The following is an 18,954-nucleotide window of genomic DNA, read 5'->3' on the forward strand; positions in this document are numbered from 1 at the left end:
TAGGGGGGCTTTTACTGCGTCTTTTCTAAGGAACACGTGAGTCCATGTCGCTATGTCCTTCGGAACCAAAGATTTAATGGTCTGTTCCCTAGGTTGCATCGGCGGTAGCTTACTGAGATAAGCTCGTAGTCTGTTGACATATAGAGCTGTGTCAGTTGATATATCCTCTATCGGGGTCAGTATCTGACCTGGCAACGATAGAGGTGCTCCATAGACCAGTTCGGCTGCGGAATATCCCAGGTCCTCCTTGATTGATGCCCGACAGCCAAGAAGGATGACCGGTATGTACTCGCTCCATCGCTGTTGATCAGGGTAAGCGCGTAATGCAGCTTTCAATTGGCGATGGAAGCGTTCTATCATCCCATTTGAAGCAGGGTGATAGCTTGTTGTCCGAATGCGAGTGATCCCGAGGATCTTGGACAGTTCCCGGAATAGGTGGGATTCGAATTGTGCACCACGATCAGTGGTGATTGTAGTGGGAACTCCGTAGCGTGATATCCAGCCTGATATAAGGGCTCGCGCTACAGATTCAGCCGAAATGTCACTGAGTGGGATGGCTTCTGGCCACCGTGTGAAACGGTCTATGCAGGTCAGAAGATAAGTGAATCCCTGACTGACCGGCCATGGTCCAACCAAGTCAATGTGAACATGGCTAAACCGAGCGTCTGGGGTGCTGAATGTTCCAAGGGGTGCGTGGATATGCTCGTGCACCTTTGACTTTTGGCAGGATACACAGGAACGTGACCAAGCAGTGATGTCACGCCTCATGTTAGGCCAGAAAAATCTAGCTGTAATCAGCTTTACTGTGGCTTTGCGTCCGGGGTGTACCAGGTTGTGTAGAGTGTCGAAAACCACTCTACGGTGGGTCGTTGGAACGAATGGTCGAGGTGAATCCGTTGAGGTGTCACAGATGATCTGCATGTCAGAATGAGGCACGGGCAGATATGCGAATTTGAAAGTCGCGAATTCAGGTGACAATGGATCCAACGTGTCCAGACTTGGCTGGTCTAAGGCCATCTGTTGCAAATCGATATCCGATGGTGAGGACAGAGAATTGATGAGCAGGCGAGACAATGCGTCTGCTGCTGCGTTCTGCTCACCCGCGATATGTCGGATATCGCTAGTAAACTGCGAAACAAAGTCCAAATGACGTGTTTCGCGGGGAGAATATTTGTCCGGCTTAGCACGCAGTGCGTATGTAAGCGGACGGTGATCGGTGTAGATCACAAATTGTCGGCCCTCGAGTGAATGTTGGAAGTGTTTCACTGCGAGGTACATTGCCAGTAGTTCGCGGCCAAACGTGCTGTAACGTTGTTCGGCCGGTTTCAGCTGTCGCGAAAAGTATGCAAGAGGTTGTAACTGTTGTTGGTGCTGCTGTTGCAGCACTGCACCTACAGCTGTGCCCGATGCATCAACGACCAGTGAAAACTGGGCATCGGGTACAGGATGTGCCAGCAAAGATGTCGTCGCTAGTTTATTTTTCACTCCAGCAAATGCTCTAAGTTGGATCTCATTAAGTGAGATCTGTTCGTTTTTCTTCTTCCTGTTACGTAACAGGTCGGAAAGAGGAGCTAAGAGATCCGCACAGTGTGGGATAAAGCGTATGTAGTAATTCAACAGACCAAGGAAGTGCTCAAGTTGGCGAAGTGAAGTGGGCGGTTGAAGGTCTTGTAGAGCCTTCACTTTTTCCGGCAACAGAGATATACCGTCTGGGCTGATAATGTGGCCCAGGAAAACTAGTGACGTAACACCGAAAACGCATTTACCAGGGTTAATCCTCACTTGGTATTGCTGAAACCGTTCAAAAAGTAGGCGGAGGTGAGTGACGTGTTCCTCAGGTGAGGCACTAGCCACGAGAATGTCATCTATATAGTTATAGACGAAATCTAAATCACGCACTACTTCATCCATAAAGCGCTGAAAAGTACTGGCAGCGTTACGTAGGCCGAAAGGCATAGTAAGAAATTCAAATGCTCCAAATGGAGTTGTAACCGCAGTTTTGGGTATGTCGACCGGATGCACCGGGATCTGATGGTAAGCCTTAACCAGATCTAGCTTAGAGAAGGTCTTACAACCATGCAGAGAGGAAGCAAAGTCCTGAATATGCGGGATTGGGTAACGATCAGGTACCGTCATAGCATTGAGTCGTCTATAGTCCCCAGTCGGACGCCAATCTCCGTCTCGTTTTGGAACCATATGCAGAGGGGAAGCCCAAGGACTGGACGAGGGGCGTATAATTCCCAACTGTAGCATATGATTAAATTCTGCCTTCGCTGCTTTAAGTTTATCCACAGGAAGGCGACGAGGGCGTGAGAACACAGAAGCACCTGTGGTCTCAATGTGATGTTTTGTGGTGTGCGTGGGTTTGCTCACCACAAAATTTAAATTGGTTAACTCCGGGTAGGAGTGTAGCACCTCGTGGTATGGGTCATTCGCAGCGGCAATGAAAAATACCGGGCTGATAGATGGGGCATTAGATAACGAGCCAGGGACGGAAAGTTCCGTGCTAGCGTCTATCAGCCGGCGTCTGCGCATGTCGACCATTAAATTAAAATTATGCAAGAAATCCGCGCCTAGTATGGGGTACGGTAGATCTGCTACAGTGAAAACCCACGTAAAGTCTCTCCGTAAATTCAAGTCCACAGAACGTGAAATTTGACCGTACGTGGGGATAGGTGAATGGTTCACCGCTTGCAGTGTTATCAATGACACTGGTGGCCTTTCTTTAAGTAGCCTAAGTGGCCATATACTACAAGCAGCGCCAGTGTCTACCAAGCAACGTGCTTGAGATTTTACGTCAGTGACGAAATAGGCACGGTTATTTGCATTTTGTGGAAAGTTTGCCGTGCTCGTCTTTCCACAATTTAGTTTCCCTGGTTGTTAAAAGTGCAGGGCATTTTACAGTTCCGTGCTTCAACGCCATAGCGACTATGATAAAAACATAGTCCCGGCATGTTTGCACGGCGACGGTGGTGCGGGGAAGATGAGCGGCTTTTGTAGCGGCGTCTGGGTGAGTGCGACCTGCCCATATTGAGCTTGCTCACCTCTCTAGTGAGGCGTTCGATGGCCGTTAGTATAGCCACCGATGTAGCATCCTGTCTTACATTTGCGGTGCCTGCGGGTACCTCAGCAGGCTGTTGTGGAATCGCCGCGGTGGTAGGCCCCCTCACAAAGTCCATGACCTTGTCCGCCGATGCTGCTACTACATCGACGGTGTGTTTTTCAAACATTGGCGCAAGTATGGCCTTTACCTGCGCCGGCAGCCTTGAGAAAAAGAGCTGCTTAATTAAGGCACTGTCAGGAGGGACGTCCTCTGCCAGTTCCCTCATTCTACGGAGTAGTTCCGTCGGCCTGCGGTCACCTAAGTGCTCGTCATGGACCAGCGTTTGAAAACGCTTTTCCGCCGACACGGACGTCCGTAGTAGCACCTCCCGTTTTATGCTATCATAAGTGGAGTTTAACGGGGTGTCCGTTATTAAGTCCTTGACCGCAGGAGTCAATGACGCGGGGAAGGCACTGAATAAAATGTGCAGCTTCGTTTGCTCTGACACGTTGTTCGCCGCAAAATAAGACTCGAGTTGAGCAAACCAAACCCGGACGTCACCAGCGAAGGCAGGCAACGTTGTCATCGTCACTACCGAAAGTAGATACCAAATATTTAAAAAAATATATATATATATAATGTATCCGAAATTTGAAAGGACGCCGAATATGGACCACGTGGAGAAGAAAGGAGAAATATGGAGAAAATCTTTAAACAGAGACAATACAAAAAAAAAATTTTAACAGGCTAATGGGGGAGGAGAAGAAAGAAACAAAATTACCATGAAATAAAGCTAAAAAAAAATTATATCAGGAAGAGCCGTGAAGCAAAAAAAATGTGGACAATATGGGTTTTTTTTTTTTTTTTTTTCTTATTTTTGTAAATGTGTGTGAACCTGAAGATAAATGAACTCTTTAAGTACTTACATTTTGGCCGAAGAGTCCTAATGCGGAAAAACTTCGTGAAAGTTCTTTTTTTTTTTTTTTTTTTTTTTTTGAGTTTTTTCTTATGCGCGGTGCGCGTTAACACGGCAGAAATGTTCAAGGTAGAAAAAAGATAGCATTAGAAGTTCAAGTTTGGTATAAGAATTTTCGAACACCAAGAAAGTGTCACCTCTTTTTGTAGGTTGGCGTTTTTTTTTATGTGTAGCCCGAGCCGTTGTGAAAGAAAAAGGTGTTTTTTCTTTGTTTTGTTTCAAGGAAACGTATCCGGTTGAACGTTTTATTATTATTATCCGTGAAAATGTGGGATGTATTTGAAATTAAATGCGTTTCCGTTAAAAACCTTTTCAGCTTTTTTTGTGTGTGACACGTGTCTTTGAAAATGTTTCGTTTGACGAGGATGATATGGGTTTTTTTTTTTTTTTTTTTTTTTTTTAAGTTTTAAACGTGCTCTCCCGAATCCGTTGTCTGTTTATGTGGGTGGTCGGAAACCATGTGCTGGTTTTTAAAATGTGTGCCTTCCTTGCCCTGTTAAAACGCGAAAGAAGTGTCTGTTCGGAAATGTGTTATCACGACGGAGTCACCATTTTAGGGAATTTCCCTAATAAATTAAAATAACACAATTCTATGAACAATGACAAACAACTTCTTCAACTTAACAAGGGAAAGGTTTATTCGCAAAGCGTACTGAAGGAAGAAAGTAGAGTCGGGTCTCCACTGCCTTACGAGGTAGTTACAGCCCGCGGCTGTCGTCAATACCTTTAGTAGGAGCAGCGAAGAGAACAGGCGTCTAGCACCGACGAAGGCTGGTAGCGTAAGAGAGAGTTTTCTTCTGGGACCGGAAGCTGTCTGGTCCCTAGGGGTTAATTTGTATTCGTGTGCAAGTCCTCAGATTGGACAGTTTAACGCCTCATCACTCACTCAGAGGAAGCGAATGCGCGAGAAGAAAAGGGGTCTATTTGTGTCTGCTACAAAGGTACGTCTTTTTTCAACAAGCCTCTTAATGTATGTGTCTTGTCAGCTAAATTTGGTATGAATGGTGATAAATATATGACAAGGCCTAAGAATTCTTGTAGTTCTTTTTTGCATGTTGGATATGGCATGTCTTGTAAGTCTTTAAGCTTTTCTGGGTCTGGGCTAACACCATTTTCACTATATATCATTCCAAAGAAAGATATATTTTTTTATTTTATTTTGCATTTAGCTGAATTAAACACAAGACCATTTTTTGCAGCTACTTGCATGAGCCTGTATAAGATCTTATCATGCTCTTTGTCCGTTTTACTATAGACAACAATGTCGTCTGTAATTCCAATTGCTCCGTCAACTTGTTCGAGTATCTGGTCCATTTTCATTTGGAAAATGTCCTGGGATACACTTAACCCAAATGGTAATCTCTGGAAACAGTATCTGCCAAAAGGGGATTGGAATGTCGTTAGCAGCTGAGCTTCCTGATCCAAATGTATGGACCAATAACCAGCTTTGGCATCAAGTTTAGAGAACAGCTTGGCACCTGCAAAGTGGTGTGTTAGCTCCTCCACTGTAGGGGTTGCATGGTGTGGTCTCTTTAGCGCAATGTTAAGGCGTCTTGGGTCTAGACAGATTCTCAGGCTTCCATCTTTCTTGTGTGAATAAGCTAGGCTGGAAACCCAGTCTGTTGGCTCTATGACTTTTCTAATGATCTTGTTGCTGACCATTTTGTCTAGTTCCTGTTTTATGTTGTCCTTTAGGGCAATTGGAGTTTTTCTTGGTGGGTCAATGTGAGGTTGTATGTTTTTGCTCGTTGTTAACCTGACATGTCCAGGCATAGAGCCTATTTTGTCGAATTGATCTGGATAGATCTGTACCAAGTCTTCGATTTTGTTGATTGGTTTGACTATATTTTGTTCTTTCACCGTGCAGTGAAGAGTGACCATTTTCAGTATTTCCAGTGATGGTAATCCTAGAATTGCTGGTCCATTTACATCTACTATATAGAAGGTGCTTTCGTGCCAATCAGGGGTTTGGTAGTTGCATGGTATACTGATATTGCCATAGCACTTTATCGGTGTTCCATTGTAGGCTATTCATTTTTTGTCCTTACTTTGTTTTTTTAGTTTTGGGCAGCCATCAGTAGTTAATTTCTCAGTAAACATTCTACGGAATGTAGAAATTGGTAATGTATTACCTTGGGCTCCAGTATCTACTTTAATTCGTAGTCTGTGAGTCCCGTTTCGATTAGGTAATTTTATATTTATATAAGTGGAGGCTTCATCTCTCTGTGTTTGAGAGGGTGTGTTAATGGTGGAAAAAGTTAAATTTTTGAATTGTTCATTTAGTTCCTGGCTGTTGTTCCTGGATAATATATCAGTTTGGATGAAATGTTTTTTCTTGGTCTGGTTCATGTTTAATGGTTTTTGTTTTCCACAGTCTCTGTTTTGCGATCTTGACCTTGATCTTCTGTTATATAAACATACTGTTGCCCAGTGGTTATATTTTCCACACGTTTTGCATTTGGAACCAAATGTTGGGCATGCTTCCCGTCGACGTTCGTGACTTTTTCCGCAATTAAGGCAGTTGTTTGTCTTTCTATTTTGTTTATATTTTTTAATTGCTTGTATGTCAGTATTGGCGCTATTGTCCTGCCCGTTATTGGTGTTTAACATCTCTCTAAGCTGTTTAATATGTGCGTTTGTTGCCTCATACGTTTTACCAATTCGGATGGTTTCATCCAGTGTTAGCGTATTATCTTTTCGTAATAGTTCTTTTTGGAATTCGACAATCGGGGTACTCGCAATAATTAGTTCTATAATTCGCTGTTCTTGTTCAGTGTCGGTTAGTGAGCATTTTAACGTAAGTTGACGACATCTATTGACGAAGTCGTCTAATGTCTCATTTTGTTTTTGTTTATAAGACATTAGTTTTAGCTTATTAATCCTAAAGTTTTCTTTAGGTTCTAAATGCTCCAAGAATTTATTAAAAATAGTGTCGGGAGAACGTTTTTCCTCATCTGTTAATTTCCAAGTGTTAAATTTTTTGAGACCTTCGTTGCCGGTCTTTAGCAGTATGTAATTCACTTGTTGGTCGGTTTTTATTTTGTTTATAGCAAAATATAGTTCTAACCTCTGTTTAAAAAGTTTAAATGTTTCCGCTGGATTTGGCATTTCCCAGTCCATAAACGGAATAATGTCATTATTGGTAGATATTATTATTCACGGCTATGTATTTTTTCAATAAACAGAAAATTCAATATGTCTGCCAATGTGCGAAAATCCACACGTGTTTACGAGAACACATACGATAACAACAGTTGACAAAAATTCAAAATGTCTGCTATTGTGCAAAAATTCACACGTGTTTATAGCATATACGAGAATGACAGCAAAGTTTTATAAAATGCACATTAATGGTAAATTAATGAAAATTGGTTTACATGCCTTGTTTTGTCTTCTGTAAACGTATTTTTCCTCTCGTGTCTGTTGTCGAAGTTTTTTTTTTTTTTTTTTTAACTGTTATAAATGTTCGGTATCCATTTCACTGCCACCATGTCGTTAATTTATGTTTGTTATTATAAGTAAGTGATAACCAAGTTGTGGTTTTATTTGATATAGAACTTTATTACACATTTACATAGGAAGAGAGATTGAAGGTACGTGTGTAGAGGTCTACGCCATGTTGTCGAATACGATATGTATTAGGCAGTTTACATCAATATTCATACGCCATGATTTCCTTGTTACGCGTATGAAAGTAGTTCTATGATAACACTACAGACTCCACCAGTCAAGTTAACATTCCTCCGATAAAAGATTACAACAGATTATCGGTTCGTCAAAAATTGCATTCAACCAACATAACACTTTCTGCCTATAACGATACAGCAATACCAGTTCAAGGTAAGTGTGTCGCTCAAGTAATAAGAAATAATGTCACATATCATGTCATGTTTGTCATAGCAGATATAGATGCATCTCCAATACTAGGACTAAACACCTGTACTAGTCTCAACCTAATAAAATAGGCATGCAAAATTTACACAAATAACAATGATTTTCTCTCTGAATTTAAGGAATGCTTTGGAGAACTTGGGACTCTCCCTGGTATTCATCACATCACAATGGACCCAGGAATTAAACCTGTCATAAACCCTCCACGGAATATTCCAGTTGTATTAAAGAAAAAATCAAAAAAGGAACTTATAAAAATGACAGAGTTAGGTGTCATTAAACCTGTATCAGAACCAACAGAATGGGTATCATCACTGGTAGTAGTAGAAAACCCCAATGGTACCCTTCGTGTACGACTTTATCCACGGAATCTTAACAAGGCTATAAAAAGAGAGCATTATAGGTTACCAACAGCATGAGACATAATACAAGAAATGGCAGGTGAAAGTTTTTCACTAAGCTTGATGCATCTAATGCATTCTGACAGATTAAAGTTGATGAGGGAAGTTCCAAACTTCTCACTTTCAACTCAACTTGTGGACACTACAGATTCACACGTATACCATATGGCATACACAGTACCAGTGAAATATGTCATGCAAAAATAGCAGCTATCATTGAATATGTTGAAGGATGCAGAAACTCACAGGATGATATCATCATTTGGGCTCCAGAACTCTTACAACTCCAGAACTCTTACAGAAGAGAACTACTGAGGTTCTGAATGCTATAAGGAAATCCAGCATGAAACTAAATAAATCAAAGCGTCAGTTCAACATAACTGAGTTGACATTCCTAGGACACAAAATATCCAGTGGAGGGGTTGAACCTAATGACAAAAAATGCAAAGCGATCATGAACATGCCAGATCCAGCAAACAAAACAGAACTCTAGCGTTTTCTAGGCATGATAAATTACTTAGGAAAATTCATTCCTAACTTATCAAATGAAACTGTACCTCTTTGCCTCTTGTTGGAAAAAGATAATATGTGGTCTTTTGATAAACCACAGAAAGAAGCTATTCAACGACTAAAAAAATTAGTTGCACATAGTCCAACATTAAAATACTTTGACCCAGCACTTTCCCCAAAGTCTCTTCAGATGCATCAACCCTAGGACTTGGAGCTATGTTGGAACAAAACACAATAATAACTGGGCTCCAGTGGCATTTGCTGTAGTACTTACCAACACAACAAACGCCCACGTGTTTGTGCCTTGTATAGGTATGCGCGACAACAAAACTTGGGTTTTTATAAGCGGAAGTCTCGAGGTTGTCAGGAATCTACAAGCGCATGCGCAAGAGAAGGGATTGAGATAGTGGTATAAAAGGCAGGTCGAGTGAGAAGGTTGTTGTTGTTGTTGTCATTGGACGTTACAGCGATGCGTGCATTAGCAGGTGATTAAGAGGCTGATTTTTTTGTGTGTCAAATCGCGCACCTCGGTGAAGATCATATAAATCATGCACCTCGGTGAAGGTGAAGGTCATATTTGCTAGCTGTTCTCTTACATCACCTGAGGGCAACTATTGCCTGCTTGAACTGGAAATGTTGTCTATAGTATTTGCATGTGAACATTTCCATGAATTCTTATATGGGCAGCGTTTTCTAATAAACAATGATCACAAGCCTCTGAAAACTACTGTCACAAAACCAATTTCTAAATCCCAACCCAGAGTACAACATTTTCTTTTACGCTTACAGAAATGCAATTTTGAAATTGAATACACTCAGGGCAATGCACGTTATTAACACACTCAGCTGTGCAGCACTAAAGTACAACAATCCAGAAATTTCTGACAAAGAAATGAACTTTTTTCTCCACTTCCTAATTTCTTCAATACCCATTAGCGACAAACGTCAACAACAGCTCATAACTCAGATGGCTAATGATGAAACATTACAACAACTGCAACAGCAAATCAAGTCAGGATGGCCACAGCATCGAAATAATCTCAATGGCTGTCTTTAACCATATTTTAATTACAGAGATGATATGACATACCAGGAAGGACTACTATTAAAGGGTTAACAAATTGTTATCCCAACCAATATGCGAGCAGAAATGCACAGAATTTTACATCAGGCACATCTTGGTATTGAGAAAACCAAATCCAATGCTAGGCAGTCTCTTTTTTGGCCAAACATGAACAAAGAAATAGAGGACATGATAAAAAATTGCAATTCATGTCAACACTAAAGCAATCGACAAAGGTCAGACCCAGAAATATGGCCTGACATTCCTGACTAACCATGGCATAAAGTTGGTACAGATCTCTTCAGGCTGCGAGGGAAAGATTACCTCATGGTAGTGGATTACAACTCAAAATTTTTGTAATCAGCCGTCTCACTAATACAACTGCATCAACAGTACTAACCTGTACAAAACATAACTTCTCTAGCCATGGTATACCCAAACAGATAATATCCGATAATGGCCCCCAATTTAAGTCTCAACAATACAAGGAATTTGTTACAAAATGGGATTTTTTCCATGTAACTTGCAGTCCAGAATACCCACAATCTAATGGTCTAGTTGAGAGAACCATCCAAACAGTTGTTGTATTGTGTTTTGTATGGATACGAAACTTCCGAATAGCACTCTCCCTGATTAAGCGCTAGCTCTGTATACTACTCCAGTAGTGTCGGCCATGTTACTTTATAGTGTTGACATCGGACCCGACGTATCGTTCTTTTGTGCTAATAAAAACCTTATTTAAAGGGTATACAGTATTTGTTTTACTTATAATTTTATTAGCACAAAAGGTTAAAAAAAACCCAAAAAACTAAAAGATTTAAAAAATAGATTGTGCCCTGAGGCCTTCTCGATTGGACGTAAACTCTAATTCATCTAATGCCAAGCGAGAGTTTAAGTACTGGCTTGCTACATTCAAATATTTTTTAGCGGCACTACCCCAGGAATATCTCAACAAGTTGTCGGTCCTGATAAATTTTATTTCACTGGATATTTTTGAATATGTCAGCGATTTCGGAAATTATGAAGAAGCCTGTCTCAAACTTGAGGAACTCTATCAAACCAAAAAGCGAGATATACACATGGCATATACTTGCCACGAGGCGTCAGCAACTGAAAGTCTGGACGAGTATCTTTGGGCATTAAGAGTCCTTAGCAAGGACTGCAATTTTAGGGACGTCAGCGCGGTGATATACACTAATAAATCGATTCGGGATGCCTTTATTGCTGGAATTCAGTCCCATACCATTTGCCAGCGTTTGTTGGAAAATAAAACGATCGACCTGGACACTATGTTTGACCAGGCCTGAGCGCTGGACAATGCAACAAGGAATATGGAGTCATATTCACCAGCACGATACCGGGAACCAACCACTGCAGCCCTTGGGAAGGAAGAGACATTGAACTTGGATTTTAATCAAATAAACCTAAATGCTGCTAAATCAGAAATTAAATGTTGGAACTGTGGAAATTATAAACACCCAAAATCACGATGTCCAGCAAAATCGAGTGTTTGTCATCAATGTAAACAGATTGGGCATTTTGCAAAATGCTGCAAATCAAATAATACTACTCAATCAACTTCTGCCTCGGTCCATTATCCAACCATAGCCTCTATAAGCTCGTGTTCGGCAGTTCCATCATCCCTACAGAGATCCACTGTAGAAATCCACATTTTGGGTCCCCCATTAAGAGCACTAATGGACAGTAGTAGCTCTGACAGCTTTATTCATACCAAAGTAGCTGAGGATCTGGATTTAAAAATAACAGATTCCGACTTGAGAGTTTCGATGGCATAGTCTAACCTCTCATCCAAAGTGGTAGGTGCTTGTTTTCCTGACATACTTTTTAACAAACGTATGTATCCCAACCAGAAACTGTCAGTTTTAAATAACCTTTGTTGTGATGTGATTCTCGGACTGGATTTTCAAAGTAAACATGAAAGCGTTACCTTCAAGTATGGTGGGAGTTCAACTCCTATTGAGATTTGTGGACACGCTGTGGCTTCGGTGGAACCGTCTGAACTTTTGCTAATATAAATAAGAACTGCAAACCGGTTGCCACCAACTCTAGACATTATAGCTCAAGTGATAGCAAGTTCATTGACTCAGAAGTGAAGTGCCTTTTAAAGAAGGGGATCATCGAAACCTCAAACTCCCCCTAGAGGGCACAAGTGGTCGTGGTTAAATCCGATAATCAGAAAAAGAGAATGGTCATTGATTATTCTGAGACTGTGAACAAGTACACAAGCCTTGATGCCTACCCCCTGCCCTGGCTGGATGACGTAGTGAATAAGGTTGCTCAGTATAATGTATTCAGCACAATCGACCTGAAAAATGCATATCACCAGATACCCATCAATGAGAATGACAAACCCTTCACTGCTTTTGAAGCTAACTCCGGTTTGTATCAGTTCACCCGAATACCCTTTGGGGTTACAAATGGAGTTGCTTGCAAATTGTCAATGAAATTATTAGTTCTGAGGACTTACACGATACCTTTGGATACCTGGACAATATTTTAATCTGTGGAAAGGATCAGGAGCAACACGATGAGAATCTGGTGAAATTGATCAAAATCACAGAAAAACGGAAAATTACGCACAATAAAGAAAAGTGTGTGTTTTCTGTGAATGAACTGAGCTCCATGGTTTATATCATTGGACTCAACAGTCAAATTAAACCTGACCCCGAGAGGTTGGAGCCTTTAAAAGAACTCCCTTATCCAACTGATGGCAAATCACTCAAGCAAGCCCTGGGTTTTTTCTCGTATTATTCAAAGTGGATCCATAGGTATTCTGATAAGATTCAGCCTCTTATTAAGACCAATTTATTTCCCCTTAATCAGGAAGCTCGAAATGCATTTGACAGTCTAAAACTAGATATTGAATCAGCTGTAATAAAAACTATCAACAAGAATGGTCCCCTTGAGTTGGAGACTGATGCCTCTGATTGTGCTCTTTCTGGAGTCCTCAACCAAAACGGTAGACTAGTTGGTTTTTTCTCACGAACTCTACATGGCTCTGAACTAAACCACCCAGCTGTTGAAAAGGAAGTGGCTGCCATTATAGAAGCAGTTAGATATTGACGCCATTACCTCTTGGGGAAGCACTTCAAACTTATTACTGATCAGAAATCAGTAAAATTTGTTTACGACCAAAATCACCATAGTCGAATAAAAAATAAATTGCTCTGTTGGAGATTGGAGCTTTCATGCTTCAATTTCGACATTATCTATCACCCTGGTGAGAATAATCTTGTAGCTGACGCATTGACACGTGCTTCTTGCGCTACTGTGAATAGTAGCAACAACCTCCTCAATTTGCATCGATCCTTGTGCCATCCTGGGATTACAAGTATGATGAGCTTCATAAGGAGTAGAAACCTCCCTTACTCTCTTGAGGATATTCGGCAGATGACAAAGGACTGTATTATTTGCAACAAGTGCAAACCAAGATTTTTCCGCCCTGTTTATGGGCATTTAATCAAATCAACTCAACCATTCGAGAGGTTGAACCTCGATTTTAAAGGACCCATCCCTTCATCTACCCCAAATAAGTATATGCTGGTATTAGTTGATGAATACAGCCACTTCCCATTTGTATACCCTTGTAAAGACACAAGTACCCAGAGTGTACTGCAATCTTGCTCCCACCTGTTTTCTATATTTGGCATGCCCAGCCAAGTTCATTCTGATAACGGGAGTTGTTTCAAGAGTGCTGAGTACAAGAATTATATGCATGACAAAGGGATCTCCACCAGCTACAGCACTCCATATCACCCACAGGGGAATGGTCAAGTGGAGTGAATGAATGGAACAGTGTGGAAAACTATTTCATTAGCATTGGAAGACAAAGGTTTGCCGCCTGAACACTGGGAAGAGGTTTTAGCAGACTCCCTCCATTCCATTCGGTCTTTAATATTCACAGCCACAAATGAGACACCTCATGAACGCCAGTTTAAACACCCAAGAAGATCAGTGTCCGGGACAGCAGTACCATCTTGGATGACTGAATCTGGTTTTGTTTTAATGTGGAGACACAACCGGTTAACTAAATATGAACCTATAGTTGATAAGGCTGAACTTCTAGATGCTAACCCCCATTATGCCTTTGTTCGATCTAACGAAGGTAGGCAGATTAGTGTATCTAAATGTGACTTAGCCCCGTTGAAAGACTTCCAATTCACCGATCACCCACATGACTCGGAAAACTGGAATGATACACCAACAGATCAGCAAGAGGAAAATTCATCCCCACCAGTAGAACCACCTGTTTTGCGATGGTCACAACATAGTAAAAGACCACCCAATAAGTTGAATTTGTGATTCTGGAATTAAGTGAATCTTGATTAAATTTATTTTGCGCATCAGAACTATTAAATTGCACTCCTTATGCTGGCTGAATTAGTGAGTTTTAACATTGAAAATCTGAACTCTTACACTACATTCCTTGCATTGGTTGTGATCAACCCACCTTCATACACTAATACTTGAATGAACTTTCCACCCATGGCAGGAACTTTCTAATTTAATGGAGAGGAGAATGTTGTACTGTGTTTCGTATGGATACAAAACTTCCCAATAGCACTCTCCCTGACGAAGCGCTAGCTCTGTATACTACTCCAGTAGTATCCGCCATGTTACTTTATAGTGTTGACGTCGGACCGGACGTATCATTCTTTTGCGCTAACAAAAACCTTATTTAAAGGGTGTACAATATTTGTTATACTTATAACAACAGTGAAGAAAACACTGCACAAATGTTTCCAGACTGGAGACGATCCATATCTTGCTCTACTAACCTTACGTACAACACCTGGTAAAAATAACTCTCCTTCACCAGCAGCTAAACTGATGAACCACCAACTGAGAACACTTTTTCCAAGCATAAGAAATAATGGTTATGATCTTTGCAGATCATCCCCAACTAACATGCAAACATGCAGAAGGTAAAACAGCATATCAGTAATAAGCATGTGCTGCCTTCACTAAAGATATGGGGATCATATCAGAGTGTGTGATGGGAAAACTTGGTCCAGGATAGGCAAAGTGATTGAACATTGCTCTCAACCAAACTCATACTTGGTACTGATGGATAATGGCAGAACTATACACTGAAACTGTGGAGATCTACTGCTAGTACCTGATTCAAAGGTACCAACAGCACAACCTTACCCTGACACAATATTTGGTTTACCCAAGCAAGTTCATCAACCAAGATCAGGAGCACCAAACTCAGCAACTCTAGAGTTAGGAGTCTGATCAAGGTCAGGACGACCAATACATCAACCTAGATGGATGCAAGATTATATATGTTAAGTGAACTTGCATTTCAATAGCAAAGGACCTTGGGAGAGGGGATGTTATATAGGTATATATATACATATACTAAAGACATTTATTGCAGGTTGACAGTTGAGGACACTTCAAGCAGCTGGGTTTTCCAGTAAGATGGCGCTCTGGAAATAAAAGGTGTTTTAAACTACTCGGAGTCAATCTCTTTCCTCATATCTCTTCCACAGGACATCCTGATCTCTACTCACTCATAATGATATTAAAGAAGTATCTGCACGGTAAGACAAACTTATTTTATTGTCACACTCACAAATAGATAAACTTTGCTCATATAAATCACATACATAATGATGCATGTATACGACAAACGTTCCCACCATTCTGCTGCCTAAATTCTTCCAACTGCAAAACACAACTCTCTGCTCACAAGACTCACTCCTTCTGTCACCAAATCCTAAATCGCCGAGTCTCTATAAAAGTCAGGCTTTTATACTACAATCAGCAGCATCTCATTTACATAAAGCAATCAGTTGGATTAGCATAAAACTGGAAAGGCAGCCATTTTTTTCTTTTCTTTTTGTCTGCATGAGACCACACAAGAAACAGGTGTGTACTGACTTTTTATTGCCTTTTAATTATAACTAGCCTGGATGGCCGGTGTTGCCTGAGTGTTTGGAGGTGTGTGTTGAGCAAAAAAAAAAAAGTGGTAGTAGGCAGGGAGGCTCCAACCCATACCGCGAAGGAGCTAAAAAACATGAACAAAAACCCAAAAAATGTGATATCTTTGCTGTTGCGCCCATCACCCAACCAGAAGTAACATACGTTTAAATTAAGGCTAGTCAAGCGAAAAGAGGGGATGACTTTCGAAAATATCAGTGAAAAAAGCGACCCCTCCCTGTAGAAAAGTGCCCAGTTGAGGGTGAAGGAAAATGTCTATGATGTACATACTAGTCACAGGAAGAAGATGAAAAAATCCAAAAATTACATAATTTGATTAAGTAGTTTTATTTTTATTAAAAAAAAAATCAAATATGATTCTGTTTTGATGAATGAGGGGGGGGGGGAACTTCGACAAACTGGTAGACAAGGGCAGACAACCCTAATACATATGAAAACTGTCGAAACAACAAATAAAGTTGCTTTGAATATAGAATGAAACTCCATTTCGTCCTCTTTATTCTACAGGGTACCAGAGCATATAGCAAAGTCTCAAACGAAGCGTGGATATCTTTGCTAGTAATATAATAAGGGATGTAATAAGTGATTAACTTCGTTAGTAAGAATATATGAGAGAGGTTAGTAGCTGGAAGTGTTCTTGCGTGTAAAGATAGATTGAATATTATGCCAGTTTGTTGAAGGTGAGAATAGCTCTTAATACATTTGTAACCAGTAGTCATAGGGACAAAGGAGGCTGGTTAAATGAGAAAAAAAGAGCAAAGTCTTCAGTGTGTTTACGTGTTGTAGGGGATACTAGGAGTGTGTGTTGGTGTATCGATTAGAGCAGTTCTGTAGCATAAAGAAAGTTTGTGTGGGTACCGTACGTAGAAATAAGAGGGTGTTTGAAGATAGTCATATTGGCTTGTTGTATTCATGTTAGCCTAAGGCCAAAGGCCAAGGTGAATGTCTGCTGCCTTTTATACACTCGGTCACGTGACTGGGAGCTGGTTTGTGATTGGGCAAGCCAGTAAGACAGAAGATTTAAATCTTGAGCCATGAGATTTTGCCCCTGCCTGCTATTGTAGCAAGTTTTGACTGCTATAACCCACTTCGCAAACACCCTTGCAATAAGTGGATATTGTAAGAGCAACTATTTCTTAAGGTATTTCAAAGAATCACAACGGTTAAGATTTGTTAAATTATTTGAGAGGATAGGGGTGGAGGAGGATGATCTGATTTAAAATTCACAAAGAAGTTGGCTGGTGCTATGGTGGCAATCCCCAGGATGGTGATGCACCCCAACTTGGAGTGCACCAGCTCTTGATGGGTTAGTGTAGACAATGTATGACCAGCCAAATGCTATCACGTCTAATGTACAAATGACACTGCGCCTGCATGATGGTACAGGAAATCCGGTTTGTACTTAAGAGGGTGAAGAAAGGAAATACTCAGTATCGCAAATCGAGGTCAGGAAGAAACGGACAGTAAGAATAAAAAACTAAAAATAGAACATTCTGCTTCAGATAGTTTATGAAAAACTGCACTATATGACTTTGACCTTGAAAAATGGTGTGCACCATCCTTAGGTTAGAGACCATCATCAACCCAGGTTTGGTCATAATCAGTCCAATGGTGTTGGCTGTAGGAGAGTTGTACACACAGACACACGCACACATTAACACTACTACTTTATATATATATATATATATATATATATAGATCGTTCTCTAGTAAAATATGGCCTCGTCTGTCACTTATCGGTAAAAAACAGCAAATTTATTTTTATAAATATACAAAACTACTTGCTCAATTTTTCGAATATAAAATCTTCATTCATAATAAATGTTAGGGAATGGATCAAGAGAGAGAGAGGGGGAGGTGTATAAATTAGATTGAGACACATTGACCGGAAGTCAGGATCAGCTGATCGGATTGCGTGTGAGTCACGTGATCAGGTTAGCTGAATCATAGAGATTTGGTTTGGGCGTAGAAGGTGACGGACGGCTATCACAGACGTCTTCTCCCCTTCACTGGGGGAGGGGGCGCTGACGTGTGTAGAAATAAGACCTAGAAGAAGAAACCATACAAGCCAGGGATTCACTTTCCATCCTCTGCGAGACATCTGGAAAGTGAAATAAAAACTATAAAACCAATTCATCATGTTGGAGTGAATGAATATTCGTCTAAAACAAGTACCAGTCTCCTTTCCATGACGAGACGTTTCCAGATGGACCAACATCCAAGACACAGAAGGTATGTTCAAAAATACATGTACCACACACACACAATGGCATATGAACAAATAGACAGAACCACTAGACGATCACGACATTAACTCTGACTAGATGATCACACACGATCCCCTTTATGATACAACAAATATATAATATACATCATCTCTTCTAATACCTTATTAGAAATAACAATGCAACAGATTTAATAATTCTTTTGTCTTGTGCTAGTAGATAGCATTTTCTTGATAGGAAGTAAGAACTTTTATTAATGTAATGGAAAACGTGTTTTATTGGTAATTAATTTATTTTGTAGGAAATCTGTTTAATAAATTATGTTTTAAAAAACTTTTGACTGGCTAATAGATTTTATTGAAGTTAAGGCTGTTTTTTATATAAAAAATATTTTAGAAATAGTATCACTTAGGGATTTGTTTTAGTTTTGATTGAACTTATATACAGATTCTTGGAAATATAGCTAAAAAATTTTTGAAAATCAAATATTGCAACAATGTGTGATTTGAATTCAATTGTTTTTTTAGGAGGTTGCCTATAAACACAGCAGTAAGTATTTTTTTTTTCATTCTTAAGATTTTGCAAAATTTAAATATCTCCATTTCTTTTATGAACATTTTTCTTACCGAATTGTTTTTTTATCCCAATGAAAAAAACAACTTTCTAATTGTTTTATGAGAAATATACACCTGCCTCTGATAGGTTGTTTGGTGGGTTTCCATTATTCAACAAAACATGTAAAACATACCTCATAAAAATGTGAATAAAATATTATGATCATGAAGTGAAGGCATCTGATTTTGGAATGATGACTATATATATATATATATATATATATATATATATATATATATATATATATATGAGGGTAATTC

The sequence above is a fragment of the Euprymna scolopes genome, chromosome 15 (genome assembly GCF_053919585.1).
Source record: "Euprymna scolopes isolate OS-2025 chromosome 15, ASM5391958v1, whole genome shotgun sequence".
In the NCBI taxonomy this organism is placed as follows: domain Eukaryota; kingdom Metazoa; phylum Mollusca; class Cephalopoda; order Sepiida; family Sepiolidae; genus Euprymna; species Euprymna scolopes.